The following is a 22,497-nucleotide window of genomic DNA, read 5'->3' as shown; positions in this document are numbered from 1 at the left end:
AGCATTTATTATATTTTTGCCATACATCTTTAAGTCTTGTACGTTTTTCTGATTCTTCTTCTCGTTATACGAGCTGAACTGGTTTCTTAATGATTTACAGGTGGGGTACACTCAACTGGAGTCATTATGCAATGATGCATGATTGATTTTATCTTGATATTGTATTTTTATTGTCTAGTTTATTTTAATGAGTCCGGAAAATTTAGTCAATGCAATTACATGCATAATTATTGAAGCACATGCAAATACAATAACTTTATCAGGTACATTTATACATTTGTAGTTAAACATGCTATGATATATTAAATTCCCTTAAATGTCTAATTATCAAATCAATTATCAATGCAAGTCTTCAGGCTAGATTTGCTGCAAATCTTGCATCATAACATAAGAAGTGTTCGTTTTGTTAAGAACTGTTTGAATATACCATATATAATATACCAGTTAGTCGATATCCGCAACATACTAAAAAAATATTTGACAGTATTAGTTATTTGTAATTTGACCATGATAGGGCTTCTTCTTTTTTAATTTTTTGAGAAATTTTGCATTTCGGTCTGCCAGTCTATAGAGCTAGAAGTTAGTTTTTTTTCTATCGTTTAGGTATTTGAATCTAGTGTGAGAACATCCTCAATTCTGAAGTGTGTATCAACATATTTGTAAGACTAAATCATTGACATATTATTTGTTAACTTAAACAGGGACAAAATTATTAAGTGTTCATATTGGCTAATAATACAGTTATTATGGCAAAAAAAATTATGGCGTTCAAATTTAATAGTATTAGTGAATTATTAATTTCAATATAATACTTGCTACCTGGTTTAGATATATTTTTAGATGTCAGGTATTATAAAGCATACATAATCTAAATATATTTTGATATAGAAGTAGATGCTGGGTCTTACCGTTCACATTTCATCACATGTCATCGATGTTGAGGGATTATAGCTGAAAATAATTAAAATAATATACCAATAAAAACATATAAGATTGTCAAGTGTTTCCTAAAGCTTCACGTTATTGGCAGACGTCATTACAATTCTAGCATTTTAGTGTCTATTCAGAATTGCATCATTTAAACGTTAAACATTCGTTGTTTGTAAAAATAACATTTTTTGTTATAATGCGGAACATGTTTTATAAATAAATACGTAAAACATCGTTATTATCAAACCTATTCCTCCATAGGGGAATAACTTCGAGTAAATGACAATTTTATAACGCTAACCATGGCGGTCTTATGTTTATTCCAACAAATTGATGCAATTTTTACTCTATATCGAATAAGGTTCATCTCAAGACCGAAGAGATTAGACGGTCTAAATAACAGGTAATCCATAAATTAGTCCAAAATGTAGTTTTGTCAATCTTGACCTTGACAGCGCAAACATCCTTAACTATTATTTAAAACATAAAAATATGTATTTTTTATGTTCACTTTCTTAGTATTTAACTGCGTAAAACCCCATTGAACAAATGGCCTTTATATTTAATTTATAACAAACTCTAATGTTTTAATGCAATAGTTAAATAAAATACATAAACTCGCTAATTGTTATTTGTTTTGATTTTGTATCTAAATAGGACAAATCGTGATTTTCTGTGAGCTTGATAAAACTAGTCAATTTATTAGGATATTACATAATATTTGTTGATATCAATGCGGTCTAGTTTGGTTTAGTAACCATGTTTGATAACGATAATGATGCGGATCTAATTGGTTAATTAAAACTACATTAATATTTAAACGGATTGTAATGCACTCAAATACGAGTAAAATACCAGGTAGATTAAATAAAAATATACGTGTGTGTATGTCACACATACAGTAGTAATTATATAGAGAAACCTTCATACAGTGTTACAACTAAAACAAGAAAGTTTCTTAATTTTTATTAGCCCACATATTTCTTAATTTATTAATGCATTTTTACATTAAATAAATAATTTTTGTGTTAATATTCTAAAATTGTGATAGTTTGTTAATTTTTCTTGCAAAATCTGTCAATTGGAGTATATGATGGAAAATTATGCACTGGACGAATCAAGAAAGTTTTTTTATAATATTTCAAAGTCTCCTTTTTTACCAACGATGGTTTATCTGGACTAGACCTACAGTTTAACGTGCGGTCCGAACCGCAGCCTTCGGCATTATACCTACCGACTCGCCAGTGACCAATTTAGAGACCATTACAGAGGACATCCCATCTCACCCAGCCTGGTTACTGGAGTTACTAGGGTGGTTATTCCTTGTCGGATTTTCCACTTTTGACACTAAAGACATTTACAATTACAATAACAAACGTAAAGTACATCCAGGCCCCAGCAGGATTCGAACCCGTGACTATCGCAACAGCAGTAAGACCGTCCTGTCTCCTTGACCACTGTGCCAACGAAGCCGGCCAAGAAAGTGTTAATCGGAAGAAAGAAAATTGCATTCAGTGGTTCAGATGGAATATTGATTGATGATTGATGGGAGATTTCACCCTCTATAAAGCGTTCATGTAAAAGTAAATCATGTAATACTAAGGAGTACATGGCACCTTATATAAAAGATATTTACAATTAGTCTGGAAATTTTATTATAGCAATTAAATAGTAATAAGCTATTCCTTTATGCAACAATCAATAGAAAATATATAGTATCATCTGAAATGCAGCTTTAGACAAAGAGCTAATACATGTACAAGTAAAAATACATATAATAAACAAATTGATTGACTGAATGAATTGAATTGAATCAATTCCTCAAACAAGATGTTGAGAAATAATAAACAAGAAAGGTTTTGCAAGCAATTGTAAGGATATTGAATAATTTTTGGATGTTAAACTGAACTAATAACCAATTGGATCGTCTCTTTGGTCCAAAATCCTGATGTTGAATCAAAGTTACGACCATCCTCATTTTGAACTTTGTTTATTGTTGAAATTACGAATAGAATTTACAAATTTTAGGCAATATATTTTTCGATTGAGGTGTGGCTGCAGCTAATAATGTTCTCAATGGTTCTTGTCGCACATTTAATGATGAAGATGAAAGTTCTCTTGATGTTGAGCAGAGACCAACCGATTCACCGTTGTACTTAAATGCAGAACAATGTTTTCTTTTTTCTATAACGCCGATGACGACTTGTGCATGCAACCAATAGTCTATTTCGGCGTGATTTTCGAACGTGACGTCTCTCTCGTTATCTCTATCTATTAGCTTGAAGACGTTCATTGCGCTGCGATTCGATTTTCATATCCACATATGCTTGCAACCTAGTCTCTTAAATTTACATTGTCCGTCAAGGATTTTTTGGAGAATTACGTAATATTTCTGCATTATGTGTACGTCGATGAATATTTCCTATTAGTCCTTTTGATTTAGCAAATAAACAACAAATAAGTATTAGCAAATTTTTAAGTTAGTACACAGAGTATAATATAACACACTATATCCTATGAAAGGCCTAAGTCAGTTAATATCTGCGAGGCCTAATGTATACACTAGTTATATAAGAATTAAGTTCACTTTAGTTTCATCTGTCGAAGATAGCACATTTTACTTGTAATATTAGAAATAATATAGCAATATGATATAACATTTAATTTATTCTACATATAGTAACCGCAATTATTGCCAGCGACCATGAATATGTCTGATAGATATACGCCAGTTGAAATCAAAAATATTTTTAAAACTCCTGTGAGAGTATCGCAGCTATTATCGGCTCTAATGATGACTGCAAGCAATTATCGAAAAAAAGCTATTACCTTTATATGGTAAAGGCACACACAAAAATATCCAAAATCGGTCCAATCGTTTACAAGAAGTTTACACACGGATATACACAAGAATTTTATATATAAAGATGGATATTTTTAATATGGGATTGATGAGTCAGCTAACATTATTGGAAGCATTTTAAGCAGGACCCTGAATTTTGAATATGCAAATATAACTAAAAGTCAGAAGATTCCAAATAAATATGAAGGAAAACAACCGAAATCATTGATTCTATTTTAAACAATTTAAAATAGCTGAGCTGTTTATGTTTATCGTTGGGTGTTTCCTTGTTTTTCTACAAAGCATAGTTTTATTGTGACATATGTGTATAGTTGACGCACAGACATGGTCTTACGCATGTTGTATTTAAGAGCTGTATAAATTACAATTAATTCGAAGCCGTTTGATGTTACTTAGATTAGTATGGGTTTTGTTTATTCGTATATTATATTCGTTTGTTAGTATTGTTGTAAACGAATAGTAATAACTAATTTTAAATTTTAAAGTAACTATTTTTGGATAAATCTCTTACAGTTTTTTATTACCTCAATGAAACATTTTGTACAATTTTCTTAGTAGACATTCATAATATAACTCATTATCATTGAAAACGATCAATATAATGACAAAAAGAATTTTAAGTTGGTCATTCATATTAACTAATGTTCTAATTTCCACGATTTTGCTATTCTAGGCACTGTGCGTTAAATATATTACTCTAATATTAAATAATGGGATCCCATCTCGAAACTAGAGTAACGAGAAATAGCTCTAAGAAAACCCTAAGATGGAAGATGTTATTTTATTGATAATTATTAATTATAAAAATTAATTTTGAATTAATTTTTTTATTAATTGTTATTTTTACATAACATAAATTAATGGGGATATATCTATTTTTTTCCGAGTTTATGCATTTATGATATTTTTATTATTTGAACATTATTCACATTATAGACATTTGTTTCTTTTTTAACTTATTTTTCTCTAAATGTTACTTTACTACAATTACAGCAAGATAATATTCACGTAGTAGTTTATGTATGTTATCTAAGCAATTAAATTGAAGTCATGAATTGTCAATTGAAAATTCCCCAGCCTGCCGCATAGATGGTGCTACTAGAATTATGCGTGTATAAATTTTACAGCTGTCGGATCATGATTTTATGACTTATAGCATATTGAGTGAAGCAACTTTTGTTATTGTGAAAAAAAATTATAAATAGGAATTTCGCGTGTTGATAAAATATTGCTATTTGAAGGAAAAAAAACAGTTGAAGCAAAAACTTGGCTTGATGCTGAGTTTTTGGACACTGCCCCAGGAAAATCAACCATCAAGAATGAGTATGCTAAGTTTAGATGTGATGAAATGAGCATCGAAGACGGTGAACGCAGTGGACGCCCAAAAGAGGTTGTTACCGACGAAAACACTAAAATCCTCAAAATGATTTTGAATGGCCGTAAATTGAAACTGAATGAAATAGCACACAAATTTAAAGATATCAACTGAACGTGTACATCATATCATTCACGAATATTTGGGTATGAGACAGTGTTTGAATATGATGATCAATCGTAAAGAAGCCGAGTTTTTGAGTCGATATATGACAACGGATGAAACATGGCTCCATCATTTCATTCCGAAGTTCAATCGACAGTTATCCGAGTGGACTGTACAGGATGAGCTGACAAGGTTATGGCGTCTGTATTTTTGAATGCACATAGAATAACTTTCAATGATTAACTTAAAAAAGGAAAGACCATCAATAGGAACTATTAAATAGCGTTATTGGACCATTTAAAGGACGAAATTGCCGAAAATAGGCCGCATTTGAAGAAAAAGAAAGTGCTGCTTCACAGAAGTGAAGACAATGCATCGTGTCAAAAGTCCATGAATTAGGCTTCGAATTGTTTCCTCATCTACCGTATTCTTCAGATCTGACCTACAACGACTATTTCCTGTTTTCAGATCTCAAAACAATGCTCGCTGGGAAGAAATTTTCGTCGAATAAAGATGTGATCCCTGAAACTGAGGCCTATTTTGGAGGGAAAGGACAAATCGTACTGCAAAAATTGTTTCGAAAAGTTGGAGGGCCGCTATAATCGGTGTATCACCCTCGAAGGGAATTATGTTGAATAAAAAAACTATTTTGGCAAAAAAAATGTTTTACTATGGTAGACCGGGGACTTTTCAATTGACCTGTTATAGTATATATAGTTAATATTTCAATCATCACATATAAAACTAAGTAGACAGTAAATTGATGCGGCAAAATAAAAAATAAAAGGATATTATAGATAAAATATATTTTTAACTAAGCATTGTCATTTATTTGTGCTAATAATTCTGAGAAAATATGGTATATTGTTACACATATATATTTAACATCGAAACTTCTTCGAAAAAAATTATTGGGTTAGATTATTAGTTAATACACATTTGTCAATAAACACGTGTCACTGCTAATCATTTTGAACACGTGTTTTGTTTAAAATAGCGTGGTGTCATTGTCGTGACTTGGGTTATCTTGATTATATATCTTTGCCAATCTAACAAATAACAACAAATTAAAATTGAACAAAAATAACCTAACATTGAATCGTTTTAAATTTTTTCACGAACATCTATTAAAACAATTTTATATAAGCATCGATTTGATAAATGTTTAAGTATCTATTAAACCAACTTTTATTACACAATATTCAATATTCAATTTATTCACTCAGTAAAATTGAGCGTATTTGTTGTACAACCACACAATAAATATATCCTATAATGTAACTATCCTGGTAGATCAGTGACGCAACATCAAAAAATAAATACAATTATGTTAACCAACTCAGTACCGCAATTGATAGTTCAAAACCAACTCAAGTCAAGGATGTTTTAAATTTATATTTATGCCTTTGGTGACTTAAAAGGAACAGTCATACTATTGATATCAATATCCAATTGGTTTTATGTCTTGTTTATGAATTGGTCCAATGGTTACAACGGGATGTCTTCTGGGATGGTCTCTTGTTAGTCGGAAAACTTAGTGCCCAGGATCGTTGTTTGCAATCAAGCAGTACCTTCAATTCTGATAAACCCTAGTTGATAGGAACAAAGCTCTAAAAATATAATAAAAATGCAGTAATGGTAAATAAATAATACCCATCAATATTTTAATAAAATATAAAAAAATAAAGTAGTCAATGCAATTCAAAATTAAATTGAATTACAAATAGTTGAGATAAAGCTTTATAGCTTGTTATAGATATCATATATGTAGCATATCAAATAACAGCTATCGGCTCAATACTCCATAATTTTATATAAATATTTATATAATACTAGTTTTCTTCCATTGACCTTTATGGTGTAAATTGATTTAAAAGTCAATTAATTCAAATATAATTGTTTTCTCATATAGAAAAAACTGGAGAACTCCAATTGAAAATAGTTCTTATGTCCTTTATAACAGATAATTTATTTCTTATCAGCCTCAGAATTCAAACAGAATAAAAAGAAGACGGAAGTTTTGTTTGCGGATAAAATAATATGGAAATACCAGATAGCAGTCAGAACTGCACATAGGATATAAGAATGTGAAGAAATAAAAATGTCGGAAGAGGATTTTACTGACATCTGTCACGTAACATATTTTGCCGTGTTATTAACAAATAAATTAATATAAAGATATGGTAGTAAAAATTAAAGGTGATGGAAGCCAGGAGGAATAGTTCAATGTCAGAATTGAAAAAACAATGAACCGATTCTAATATTCATCTGCGAGACAATTCGCATCAAAATTTATGAAACAAAATTTAACTAAATGTCTTAGAAGACTAAAAAGACAGACAGGGTCAGAAACGCAATAATAAGCAATGGCCAATATAGAACATATTAATTAACAAGATAAGATAGAACTATTAGAAAGACTACATTGTTGGCATAATTCTACATTTATTTATATTTGTAATTTTTCTTTGTTAATATATTATTACTAGTCCTTGCCGACTACTTGCTATTAGTCTTTACAGTGACTTATCACTGCATAGTATAAAACAAAGTCGCCTTTTCTGTCCCTATATCCCTATGTGCGCTTAAATTTTTAAAACTACGCATCGGATTTTGATGCGGTTTTTTTCAATAGATAGAGTGATTCAAGAGGAAGGTTTATATGTATAATACATGCATAATATACTAAGGCAACATTGCTACTTTTAGAGGTTTCTAACGTGATGACGTAAATTAACCTATTTTTTAGGCTTATTTAGCAATTAGCAAAAACGCTGCCTAACCCTACGAGTTAGATCAAATTAATGTACTACAGTATTGTACACCATAAAAAGGTCTACAAAAAAGTCCGGGATGGTATATGTTTATCTTTTAGGGATAACCCACATTAACCATTTTTATTGTTTACTTTTTTACGTGAGAAAATGGCTTATTTACGAAGCTATTTTAAGCAATACGGCATTAATCCTTATCGAATTAAGTACCTTAAATACAGTGTGCAATTAATATAGATCAATATGGTTCCTTACGGCATGTAAATTAAACAAATATTTTCGGAGATATTACAAATTTAAAATTTGCGTTAAAAAATGTGTAATGTAATAAAAATTGTATGAATTTAGATATTCCAAAGATAGCAGGAATTCTTCATAGTAAGTATAGGGGAAGAGGAATTGTTTTACTCCAAATTTAATGCGTGCAGGCCAAGGGCAGTAATGAATGAACCAAAAATACTGGATCGATTTTAATCATGTTTTCATTGAGTGACATAGGCATATATATTTTATGCCCGTGCAAAGTCGGAGCGGGCCGCTATGTTTTTATATACAACGTTCATATTTTTTCTGTAGTGTATTTAATTTAGTATCAGCATTGCACCCGTGCGAAGCCGGGGTGGGTCGCTAGTACTAACATAAAACTAGATATTAATCTAGGAAGACTCATTGGCCTATAACTAACTCTTAATTTTATTAGAAACTTATAAAATAAAATAAAATTTAGGATCACTTTTCTTTACACTAGGATGTTGATATTATTTTTTGCAGAACATCCCCATAACATCCATAAGTTCATATAAATTATAGTATTTGGTACAGCAGCAACTTATTCTGTGCGCATATTTTACAGTTTCTTCCAAATAACCACTTTTTTTTGGATTTTAATTTGAGTTCCTTTCGTTTATTTCTAATATGATCCTATTCTAGAATAATGATAATTTCTTTTTGTGACATCATATATATGGAAAATGTAAAGATTTTTATATATCTAGGTAAGAATGACATTTAAAATTAAATTTTGAAAAAAAAGAAACAGTTCTTATAACAAATAATAACTCAAATACTATATTGTTTAAAACTAATTCAAAAGCTGTATATTTTACTCAATACATAATGAACACAAAATTTTGATTCAACATAAATATTGGTATAAGTATTTTGCCTATTATCTTTTAGACCTAGATAAGTACATTGATAGCGACTTAACAATATTGCTAGACACTAATTTCCGGTAGAAGGTTTAGACGCATGCACTGACCAACGAACTGTATAGATTGACGTCTTCGTTTTGACATTGATACTGACGACAATAAACGGCTACTATATAAGCGGTATGGTTGGTCGCACGAACAGTTAGTATCCGCTACATTATCTAAACGCTTCGTTGTAAGATTTAGTGCAAGCCGTGTGCTTTGGTACAGTAAAAATGTACACTAATCCTTTTAGTCGTACCCACAGCCATATTCGGCAGGTGATCGATAAATTTCTCCACATTCACAATGAGAAGAATCAACAGAAAATGGAAAAGAAATCGGCAAGTAGTAATTGTGGTACAATTGCCACCAAATTAGTGAAAAACTCTAAAATGTTTGTGTCAGTGAAATGAAAATGTGCTTCATTAGTTACGGAATTTTCAATTGATTGGAGTATGTTATACTTTAGCATCAGGTAAGACTATACTTTTTAACAAACTGCTATATATTTATTTTAATTCTTTTTAATTTCAGACTGGTTCTGACGACGCCAGTGCTGTTGAACCTATAAATATCACTATTTGTGATTTAAAAATTGAAGGCAATGAAGCTGACATAAATATGTAACAATTATTATGTTACAATGTAAATAATAGGTTTACAATAAACTGAAACAACGAATTAGGAAGTTTTATTTTACTTATAAAGAAAAGTAGTTATAATTTGTTAATTTCTGTGATATGAATATCAGCCCCAAATAATATTATAATGTTGATTTTACCCAATACATTGAATTAACAAATATCTAAAACAAAGTAATAATAAGCCAAAGTCCATTTATTATCTTTACTAGAGAAGAAAAGATTAGTTCCATACGCTTATCATTATATGTTACATTAATTATATGTTAATTAAGTAATTATTATTATTGTAAATTTATAATTTCAAAATATTTAGTATTGCATATAGATGGTTAATCTACATGGCTGATAAAAATATTTACATACAATTTAAAAAATATTCAATATTACCAATATTTAAGTTATTAAAACGGTTAAAATCACGCGACCGATTGTTTCCTGATCAATCGCTTCCAAGTGCTAATTTCATTATTCCTTCGACATTACTTCAAGATATTTATGCTATTCGTATTCTGTATTAGCAAGCTTGATATATTCCAGACAAAACATTTTAATATTACATAAAAACGATATTAAGTTTAAGTTTTATTAAACGTCATTAAGTAATGATGTAATAAAAATATATAACATTGGTATTGCGATGCAATAATATTTATGTATATTGTTAATTTTATTTCTTTTTCTTTAGTGTTTAATTTGTTGTTTATATTATAAACGTAAACAGTTTAGTGGTCTAGTTTATCTAATTTACTCCGATAAAAAAATCTAAAACTGCATTGACTTTGAACAAACAGGCTGGATCATTGAATCAAATGCATACGTTCTGTATTAAGATAAGAAAGTCCCCACTGGGTAGGATTTTCCCTCTTAATTTTCGTTAATAAATCAGAAGAGCATCTGGGAACAAATGGGACGTATTCATCAAAAGCCTACAATGTAAATGTAATAAACAATTGTGTTGAAACAAAGCAGGTACATAGTAAACGTTTAATACATTATTGCGCTCTTACACGGGACTGTAAGGTCTGTACCATGAAAATCTATATGGGTCTTTACTTGTAACAAAATTCCAATAACTAACGTTCCAATAGATATAATAAAGAACAGGGTACATTAAAAATGTATTAGAAATATTTAAATATTCTCAGTATTACTTGGGACGTCTTGAGGGCTGTGTCTTATCTATAACCAAACTTTTGATATTGGCATAGTATTAGTCTTCAAGGCGTAAAATGTATTCTGTATTAGTTATTAAAATAAAGGGGTAATGTTTATAAGTTTTATATTAAACTATATATACCATACATATGTCTATATAGTAAAAATGGCCATTAAAAAAACATTAAAAACATGACATTAATTTACGAAATATTTTAGAGGAGGTAAAAAGAAAAATACAGCATAATACTAAATTTTTATATTATATTAATGTATATATTTTAAAATTTAATATTAATTTTAATTTATAAATTTGAGGATATAAAACAATGAACATTATCTCGGCCATAAACTATTTACTACATTACCACATATTTTAATATACAATACTACAAATATATTATTTATAAATACAATTTTATAACAACTTTCTTGTAGATACAGTCCTTTATACTTCTCACACTGCATCAATCATCCATAAAGTTAGGAATGCAATCAATGTCATCCATAAAGTTAGGTTCTCGTTTGTTTAGTAATCCATAGTAAGTTCACAGTGATAGCTTCGCTGCTAATATGACATTCAGTAAGACACAGACCCAATATTCACCAGTTTTGTACCACATCACACCTTTATTATTAACCATTTCACTATAATTAATTGAATTTATTTTATATGAGAATTTGTAAATATTTGTTAGATCTTTGTCGATTTATTTACACACGAAGAGAGATAAATATATATACAAGAATATGTATATTCTTGAAAGGATTAACTCACAAATTTCTGTGACATATTTTCTGGTTTATGTGCTATCCGTTGCAACAAATATATAGCAATACATCAGAGCTTCAGAAAATGCGAAACAATATTATTATTATTTAAAATTGTTATACCCTACAAGATAAAAAAACACTTTTACACTAATAACTAGGTTGGGTAAATCTTAGCAAAACAGGGGGTAATATCAGACTGAGGGTAAATCAGGTTGAGATATCTTCTGGTATGGTTAACGCCAATTTAAATTTGTCAGCCGTGTGTCTCCATATGCTTAACACCGATACTTCCGGTCCGAGGCATACCTTTATAAATAAGTCAATTTCATATAAACCTCAGTTGATCAAAAGGAGGATCTAACATATAACTACAAAATAAATATTATGGTGAGTCTTATATATAGTAATGAAATAAAATCTAATAGAGTTAATTTAAAATTTAACATTATGTATTAATTCATATAGAAATATCTCAGTAAATTATGTTTCTGCCTTCAACTTTAACTGTAGTAAAATCAGTAGAGAATATATTGTGATCTCTAATTAATTATATATTATGTATCTATATTATGGTTAAACCAGTTGTATATAATGAAATGTTATTTCGGAAACATATAAACATTATCGCGTATTAGCATCTAACAGTTATAATAAATATGATTACTAGAACAAAGTATTTGGACTGGCAAGTAAATGTATAATAGAATTAGGCTTACATGTATTTTGATCAGCGCTGTCTACTGCTACTTTGTTATTATTTGAACTATCAATGTAAAAAACCAAACCTTACTGTTAACATTAATGATTTTAAAATTATTGTAATTAAAATAATTATTGAAGTTATTTAGTATAGACGTCAATCATAGAACACTAAAAATTTAATTCTCGACACTCAATGCTCCAAAAGACTGTTGAGACTATTTGGAGGTTGATGAATTAAAACTGTTTTCAGGCATTTATAGACAATGGGAGAGACCCAAGAAGAAAAAAAATATTTTGTTTAATATACATTGTGCCAATATAACTTGAAAATGCATTTTAGAAATGATGAAACCATAAACCATCAGAATACATGCAATCACTTTATAGAAAAAATTATTGTATACTCTACTATATAGCAATACAGTAACATACAGGATACACCAAAATATATCCAACAAGGTAAAAGATGCTTCCACTATCTCCACTGGAACATACACTTTATACACTCCTTCAAATGGTTCAAAGAGTTACCTTTCTTTCAATTAAATGTGTTATGAGAAAGATTCGACGCACAGTGATAACATAACAAAACAAAAACTGGCCCATTTTTGAATAATAACTCAATAATCTAAATGTTTTTCTCGAAAACCAATAGAACAAAAATGGCATCGTAGTACTATACAAGTGGGACATATATTTTTTATTAATTCAAATCAAACCAATATCAAATGAACAAATATCCGAGGTAAAAATAAATACGGTACAGGAGAATCCGTATGTTTAAATGTCAGTTCTCTAATTAACTTAAATAATGAAATTGTTACTGTATTAAATAATAATAATATTTATATATAATAATGAAAATAAATTTAGCGAGAGAATATCGATCATCATCGTCAAATGGGAACAACAAACAAACAGCATAAAAATGGGAGTAGTATAGAATAGGACTATTATTTTATTTAAAATTTTAGCTAGTAATTTTTTAAATTTCTTCTTCATAAGATCAAAATATATATTGTTATTATATTTATTTAAAAAATAGGAAAAATATTGGTTAATTGGTAGAAAATCAATATAAGTAAGTATTGGAACCTGGTTCCATATATACGGATTTCAATTATGGGGATGTTCCGCGAAAATTTATATACATACAATACAAGTTGCATTGAAGCTTGGACTGGACTGGACTGGACGGTAGGGAACTTTAGGCATATTTAATCCATCTGACACTGACATTATACAGTGTAAACCGTTACCAGTTTTCTAACTTCCACTTAATTATGTCAAGGAATGTTTCAAGTAACTGTGGACTGACTTTATCATACACTACGCCGATTTCTTAGAATATCCAGTATTGCATTAATCGCGCTATATAACATACTAGTGTATGTATAAAGAACAATTAAAACACTAGTATTTAAAGAAATATTTGTTTAATATAGTAAACTAGAATATTCGTCTCTCAATAATTCTAGTTTGACACACGTAACATATTATATTAAATGTGTTGCACTAACTTATTTTGCATGATCACAAAATAATGTTATGGGCACACATGAAAACAATATCTTTTCAACAATAGTTTGTTTCATGTTCTTTGTAAGGCCACGCAAGTTCTGAAAGAGCTAACAAATAAGGAACAAAACTTAGGTATTCAAAACTATTTAGAAAAATTAACGGCAACTGATGTAACGGATCTCTATGGAAAGTAACAACAAAAATTTCAAAACCTGAACAATATAATCGACCCATTAAAATTGACAACAATACCTGGGCTAGGAATGATAAAGATAAAGCGGAAGTTTTCTCTAAACATTTAAAGACATTATTTAACCCGTATCCGTCTGAATTATCCGCAACAGAAAAAAACCACATACCACATGAAATATTTACTATTAAGAAAGTAAAACAATCAATACATAAAGAAGACAATTCTAAAACAGTTCCTGGTTTTAATCTAATAACTGGAAGAATGTTAAAAGAGCTGTCAGGAAAGTGCATCAAATTAATAACATTCATACTTATTTCCATATTAAGATTTAATTACTTTCCTAGCATTTGCAAGTCGGCTCAAATCATTATGATTCTGAATCCTGGGAAAAAAGTCAGAAGACCTCTCCTCGTATCCTGCTGTAAGCCTGTTACCTGCGATCTCTAAACTATTCGAAAAATTACACATTACGAGACTCAAAATAATCGTAGAGGAGGAAATTATTATTCCAGACCATTAATTTGGCTTCCGTAATAAATACGGAACAATACAACAAATACATAAATTAGTCAACCAAATTAACAAAAATTTAAACGATAAAAAATATTGCTCCGCTGCATTTCTCGATATTTCTTAGACCTTCGACAAGGTGTGGCACACTGGACTGCATGCTAAATTAAAAAACCTTTTGCCCCATATATACTTTCAATTGCTAAAATCGTACCTCACAGACAGACATTTTATTGTCAAACAGGATGATGAATACACTGACCTACACCCAATATATTCGGGTGTTCCGCAGGATAGTGTTCTTCGCCCATTGTTATATCTATTATATACTGCTGACCTACCGACCTCAAGAAACAGTACTGTTGCAACATATGCTGACGATACAGCGGTTTTATCATCACGCGAGGATCCAACATCAGCTACAAGAAATCTCCAACTTCATTTTAACAAAGTCTAATTGTGGTTGAAAACGTAGCGTATCAAAGCAAATGAGACAAAATCTACCAATTCGACATTCACCCTTTGTACATGAACATGTCCTTCAGTAAAATTGAATAATAATAAACTTCCGCAAGCAGACAACAAACGCAAGTACAAAACGCAAAAAGCTTGGGCTTAAACTAAACCAAATCTACTGGCTGGTAGGGCGTAAATGTAAATTATCATTAAATAACAATGCTTAGCTGTATAAGTTAATACTTAGGCCCATTTGGACCTATGGTATTGAACTGTGGGGTAATACTAGCAAATCTAACATAGATATCCTTCAGAGGTTCCAGAATAAAATGAATAGATACTCCGTATTACACGTCCAACAAAATGATTCAGCGCGATATCCCCATAGAACCCATAACGAGTTTTATTCGGAGTGTTAGTGCGAAGTGCTCTGAAATACTATTAGTGCATTCCAATGCACTCGCCAAACAGTTAAATGTGCGCGATGACAGTGAAGTGCGTAAGCTCAAACGCAAACTGCCATACGATCTGATTAATAGACGCTTACAGTGAAATTTAATAATCTCTAGAATAAGTTGGAATAATGTTTAGAATAAGTTAGGATAGACTTTAAAATAAGTTAGAATAGTATCTAGACTAAGATTTAGATTATAAGTTATACACTAGTTCACTTACCGAAGTGATCTACTTCATGTCAGGATAGTTATATTATATAACTGAAATCATAAAATAATACTTATTGCCCACGGGCAGATTGTTGACGTTCTAGGAGATTAATAAAAAAAATGTTCTTTGTGTATTTTTTACGATAGGGAACTTTGCTAGATATAATTTTAAATCAAATTAATTTATATTTATTTGAAAGTGAATTCATATTACTAGATTTTAGAACTAATTTCTGCTTCTTTAAGGATGGTTACACAAGTATATACAAACCTGGACCTGAGTAACAAAAAAACGTTTATAAGGTTTATAAGTTTTCGAAATATTCAATAAGTTGATTATTTTACTACTTTAAATGTATTTGTACTTAAAAAGTATAAATAAGAAATAATCAGATGTTGAATTGAATCTTTTAAACTGCTGGGGACCTGTTTTGCGCATTAAAGTTTCTACAAGTTCAACAGCAATAGCTCATCATCTCTTCGTCCCAAAATCCTTGGTCGCATTTCGATTTTCTCTATATCTTTGTTTAGCAATTCTCCTTGCTTGTCGATGTTAATGCAGAAAACATATTTTGAAAGACATTCGAGCTTCAATCTTATGATAATTTTGCAACATATTATCGATAACGTGTTTTTAATCCAGTGATTTGTAGTTAACGAGAAAGTTCGAGAAGTGAACAACGATTCCGATGCAGCTTTATCAGGAGTTAATCATTTTGTAACTTTGCGTCAGCCATTAGTCGAATATCAGATTCGACAAGTATTCCTTCTTATATTATATATATTAAGATGAAGTTCTTGAGGCATTTTTGTTGTTGTGTCTGGAAAAAATTGATCACTGTCCATGTGTGAAACTGATTTCGATAGTGACGATGCGCCAGGATATTTATTCTGTGCAATTTATAAGTGTGTTATTTTTTGCATTTATACCTACATTAATTAAGCAAAATTAGTAATCGTCTACATTTTTTTTTCTCTCCATAACGTTGACATAGAGAATGAAATGACTAAATAACCACTTACACAGCGTTGTTCTGCACATGTTACAGCATATAAAATCCTCCAATGTGATATAAACACTTTGAATTGACTTTGCATTTTCACATGGTGCGAAGACAATCACAGCACAAAACAAATTCCAAACGATGTTTAATGCAACATCGTCAGCCGTTATAAGAACATCCGTTAGAAGATCTGATGTCAGGACATCAAATGACGTTAAGAATCATTTTCATCCGTTCGGGTCTAAACTTTGAGTTTAGGCAAACATTTTCAAGCTGTTTTTTCATCAAATCTTACATCATTTTCAACTTTTTATGTTTTTAACTTGGTTTATGTCAGATAATACTTCAGAAATTGTTCTGTCGCTATAGTTACATATGATCGATTTTTATCGAATTTGTCATTTTTAAATTACTAAAATCAAACTTAAGAATTTGTGATACGACAGATCGTTTCCATCTTTCTTCCGCAAATAAATGATGGGCCTTGGCAACGGTTTGCGTTCAATCAAACAGGAAACGTAGTAAAGGTCGAAAATATAATTCTGATCATTTTGAAAATTATGTAATATAATAGACAGTATAACAGTATAATAATTGTCAAATAATTTATGCATGTAAGTAGGAAAATTATCAAAAGAAATCTCTAATGCGTTCGCTAAAACTCTTTAGCAGAGTCATCACGTGTTTTTTAGGAAAATTGTAACAATGGTAAAAAATATTTCCACTAATGTTTTTATCTGTATTATGGTTTAAAGGGGGACATAAAAGGAAAAGAAAATGTAGAAATTAATCTATAATAATGGTTTTGTTTAGTTTTAATAAACTAAAATCCTTTGAATTTGTTGTAATGATAGGCTATCAATATCTGCTTTATGGAATTTTTTTATCTATAACAAATAAATGGCTTTTATTGATAATATATTATTTTTAATAGAAGTCTTAATTAAGATTTGGGTGGAATATCAATAACCGGAAAGTTCCACTTTGAAAATAAATGGATTAATAAATTATCGAAATACTGAAAGCGTACAAGCTAAAAACAACGTTTTATTATAAATAGTAGTTAAATATTAACCTATTTAGCAATAACAAAGAAAGAAAGAAAGCATTCATTCGGGAGACAAAAAATAGCTTGAACATTCTTAATGAGTTTTAGCCGAAAACATAAAAATATTTACTCGTTCTTGACAAACGATGTCCGTTAAAAAGTCATTAATAATTTTCATTGACATTGGCCGTGACGACAATCGCCGCTATATAAATCGGCGTTCTCTGGTGCAACTACCAGTTAAACGTATCGCGAGATCATCGATCTATCTGTTCAGAAAGCAATCATCTCGACATGTATACCAATCCTTTTAGTCGCACTCATAGCCAAGTGAGACAGGTTATTGATCGATTCCTCAGCATCAGGGAGGAGAAGCAGTCTAAGGCCTTAAGACATCCCGCTGTGCAATGTGACAAGTTTAAATTAATCCTCAAAAACTCTAAACAAATGTTGTCGATTAAGTGATGACTGAGTTCAAAAGTGCTCACCCGGAAACTTTTTCAAGAGAAATAGAAATGTAAGTAACATTTTGATTGCATATGAATCAAAATGTATTTAAAACATTTGTTATTGTTACAGCTTTATTTTGGAAAATTCCTAAAGTTATTAGAGAGACTTTTCAATATTGTGTTAAGAATCATTTCATAATATGTATACAGTGATATAATTTACTACATTGATATATATTTGCTATATAACTAACATGAGCAACTAATGAATGAAAAAAAAAGTTAGTAGTAGAAGGAAAGAGTCATATTAACAATATTAACTTCTTAATATGGAAATTAAGCATGAAAAATATTGAAACAAAACCAATATTAATTTATTTTGGACGTTTCTAGACAGAAGACTAGAAGAAGAAGTTAAAAATATTATGATTTTATCACAGCCGCAAAATCAATTAAAATGAAAGTCGATAAAGCACATAGAATGATGTCTGCTAATGCCCTTTATACTTCGCAAAGGCATAAATTGAGCAGATACTAATAGAATAAAAATAGTGGAAAAATACAGCAATTTTGTCAACATTGTCAATACATAAACATTGTTTATTTTATTTTATATCAATAAATAAATACACTACGACTAAAATTTGTTTTTGTATTAATCAATTAAAATCACTATCACCAGAAAAAATATATAATAGAGTTTTCTTCTTTAACTCCATTACCTCTAATTACAAAGTCCTAGAAGACAAATTCCTCACGTTAACCACGAAGTATCTATTGGATTTTTAACATGTGGGTGTTAGTAGTTTATTTTTTGAATATAACAAGACCTACGTATATAATTTGTTAAGCGCCAGACTGAACGTTTGGAAATTTTTATTGTAATAACAATTAAATTTACTTTTTAATAACTTTCTTAATTTACATGTTTGAATTCTTAAGAGTTATATCCAGATTATATTTTGGAATTGTTATGGGAGTTCCTTAAATAATGTTAAATAACCAAATAGTGTAACCAATATCTTCACAAAGAAATTGTCCATTTCAATATAAGCTTAGTGATTTCATTAAAAAAACAGTGTTGTTTAAAATTTAAAATTAACATCACTCATTAACGTTATATTGGCTACGTTGTATTGGCTGCCATGTTCGTCTTTTCACCACAAACTTGCTGCCAAGCAATATACCATTGTAACTAAATTATTTTCATAAATTGTAGTGAATGAAAAAAATATTGAGCCATTGGAAAACAACATTACTAACATTACTAACACCTTTTTCTGAAAAATATAATGTACCACAGTGAATACATGCAATTTAGAACGATTTCAGTTTTTAGTAAAGCATATCTGTGCCTTTCTAAAATTATCAACCCTTCCAAAACTCCGTAATCCAGCATCACGATATATTAATAAGCATTGGCGTGTACTCTGCAATCGTTATGCCTCTTCTCACAACTTTCGGTGGGTTTTCGGACCCAATTATATTCTCAAAAAAGTTGTGAATCCTCCATTAATTCTGAATTTAAAATTTCTGACGCTGTTTAGTAACATCTTATTGTAACAACAGTGAAAGACGAGCTAAATAAAATATGGTTAGATAAAGGAGTTAGAAACAGAGTTCTTCGTGGGAATCACTTAAATATGTTGAATATCAACCAGGATAATGAAATTAGGCTCTGTCGGTCTTCTCTTATTTTGATATTCATGGAAATATTTTTCTTCGGACATATTAGCCATAGGCATAGCCTAGCGGTTAGTGCTTCAAATATAGCTTTTTATCATTTTATCAATTTACTCGTTTAACATGAAAAAAACTAGCCTCTTATCAGTGTCGCTATGATTCAATGCTTATAACTATTTAAATTGTATATGAGTCTAGACCATTTTCGTTCAGAGAAGCGAGGGTGGTCTTATGCAGACGTTAGTACGTGTAAAAACAGAACAAATCAAACATGGCTGTTTTAACGTCGGATTTTATCGCATTTGTGCACTAATTTCTTGATTAGTTATATTGCAGTGTATAGTAATGAGAACGACACTTCCATCAGTCTCCAATCGTTGAATCGTTGCTTCGAGATTACTAGCGAACACCAAATGTTAATAAAAACTAGTTGTCTTGTCGTCGCGGGAGAACTTCGATAACTTTCCTAGAAATCTACCTTTGCAGACCATTTATTTGTATATTATTATTGATACACTTTATGCCCTGGTTGCTCACAGCTGACGATTTCAGCTAGAATTTGTTGCGAATTAATGAAACACCTTTACTTTGCACTAATTACAATTAAGTGAACCAAGGATATCTTCAATTTGTCTCTTTTTATCTAGACTTCTCGACTCTGAATTACGAATTATCATAAATTGTAGAGAATGTGGTTCTCCCTATTAAGTGGGTGGGAATGTCATACCTACTTTGAAAGCATACTGTGTCTGCCTATCACCTTCTCTCCTAACCAACGGCGAATTATAAAGATTTTTCCGTATTCCAAATAATCCAGAGGCCATCCATCGGTAACAATACATTACGTTATACCGCAAAATACCGCCATAAAACTTTTTTTTTATTAATTACGTCTTACATTCGATATGCTTAGTACAATTTTAATTTACAAATTAATGTATTACTACTATTATGTTGTACTTGCCTTGATATACAAGCAAGATGTGTACGGGATTAATACATCAGTACGTATTTTCAAATTAGAATAAAACTAATCTACTTAAGCTCAAGTTAAAAACACACATATACAATAAACTAGTTCGTCTGGTTTGATTCGCTTCAATCTTCCTGATTGTTGATTTCCTGCATGTTATCCAGTAGCTGCTTCCACGTTGGTCTGATTTAGGAACCTTATTTTATGATTTAGAGCGAAATCTTGGACCACTTCGTGTATCCGTTTGAATCCATTGGTTATGGTGCAGATCTTCGTTAGGTAAGTAGCGATAAGCATTGCTAATTAATCGTAGAACTTTGTTTTGGGTGCGTTGGATTACTAGTTGGTTTGATGTTTTGGCGCAACGCATATTTGCCTCCCATAGCCCAAATAGGCTTTATGATTAACTGATAAACCAATCTCTTTGATTTTGGGTGAAGTTAAGAGTATCTTCCGACTAACCAGTACAGTTGCTTGACTTTGAGTCACATCTGCTCTGCTTTTTGTCTCATATGTCATTTTTCGTTTAGCCTACCATCGAGATATATTCCGAGGTATTTAACTGATTCTGCTTGAGGAATCGGGCATCCGTGAAGTGATATAATTAATTTTTTGACAATTCGCCGCAACGCAGCTTTGGAGCTATTAAGCTTTGTTTATATGTATAGTATATATGGATTTTGTTGATTCAACTTAAAGAACTTTGAATCCGTCAAGTGATATTATTAAGTTTACACCCTTTTTGGTGTCATGCAAGATTGATTTGGACATATTTCTAGCTGTTGAGCTGAATTCTCCAATCTCTAGTTCTTTTGTGAATCTTGTTGATAAAAAGTTATAATTTTTCTATTGTTGTGTGAGAAATATATTTTTACCGTAAACTGTAAAAAATAAATCGTAAACCCTAAAGTATTGTTTCTTTTACTGTTGGGATATCCACAGTGTAGAGCAAATTTAGACCATATTCTTGCCAAGACACTACTCTGTGAAACTACAACCGAAATATATTTGAACTTTGAAAGTGCTCATTCATGGGATACTTTTAATTTTCATTTGAAAAGATATGGCTCCAGCTATTGGCAATTATCGACAGAATAAACAGACATTATTCAAGGTTTTAATGTCATATTTTAATCTTATGAAAGCCTTTTTCGTGGCATAAATAAAAATAGATCACAAAAAAGTTGTTAAAAAGACCAAAAGAGGTAGTTGTTAAGTGGTCGAGTTACCAAGGACTATTAATTCGTCGATCCTGCTTGATAAAATTAATTGACTGTGCCACGTGTTTTCTTTACCTTTTAATACGTTAATTTTTATACTATAAATAATACAAGATAACCTTACGAAATCTGTGTTTTCTAAATAATTTCATTGAGACGCTGCGACCCTGGTTATACTACAAATGTGTTATTTACATAATCTGCTTTAATAGGTTCACTTATTAAAGTGCTGTTTTCTACATTTACTTACAGTTATC

General features: G+C 30.4%; 1 long non-coding RNA gene across 1 annotated transcript; it reads left to right on the top strand.

Moving 5' to 3' along the window:
- Positions 1-9,577: 9,577 nt before the first annotated feature.
- On the top strand, positions 9,578-9,924 carry LOC143191786 (uncharacterized). The gene is made up of 2 exons (XR_013004617.1): positions 9,578-9,718; positions 9,778-9,924. It is a non-coding gene; the product is annotated as an uncharacterized LOC143191786 (long non-coding RNA).
- The last annotated feature ends 12,573 nt before the right edge of the window (positions 9,925-22,497 follow it).

Source organism: Rhynchophorus ferrugineus, unplaced genomic scaffold, assembly GCF_030347505.1.
Source record: "Rhynchophorus ferrugineus isolate W39M unplaced genomic scaffold, kcgeb_rfMv2 rfM2, whole genome shotgun sequence".
NCBI classification, from domain to species: Eukaryota; Metazoa; Arthropoda; class Insecta; order Coleoptera; family Curculionidae; genus Rhynchophorus; species Rhynchophorus ferrugineus.
This window is presented reverse-complemented; position numbering and strand designations above follow the sequence as displayed.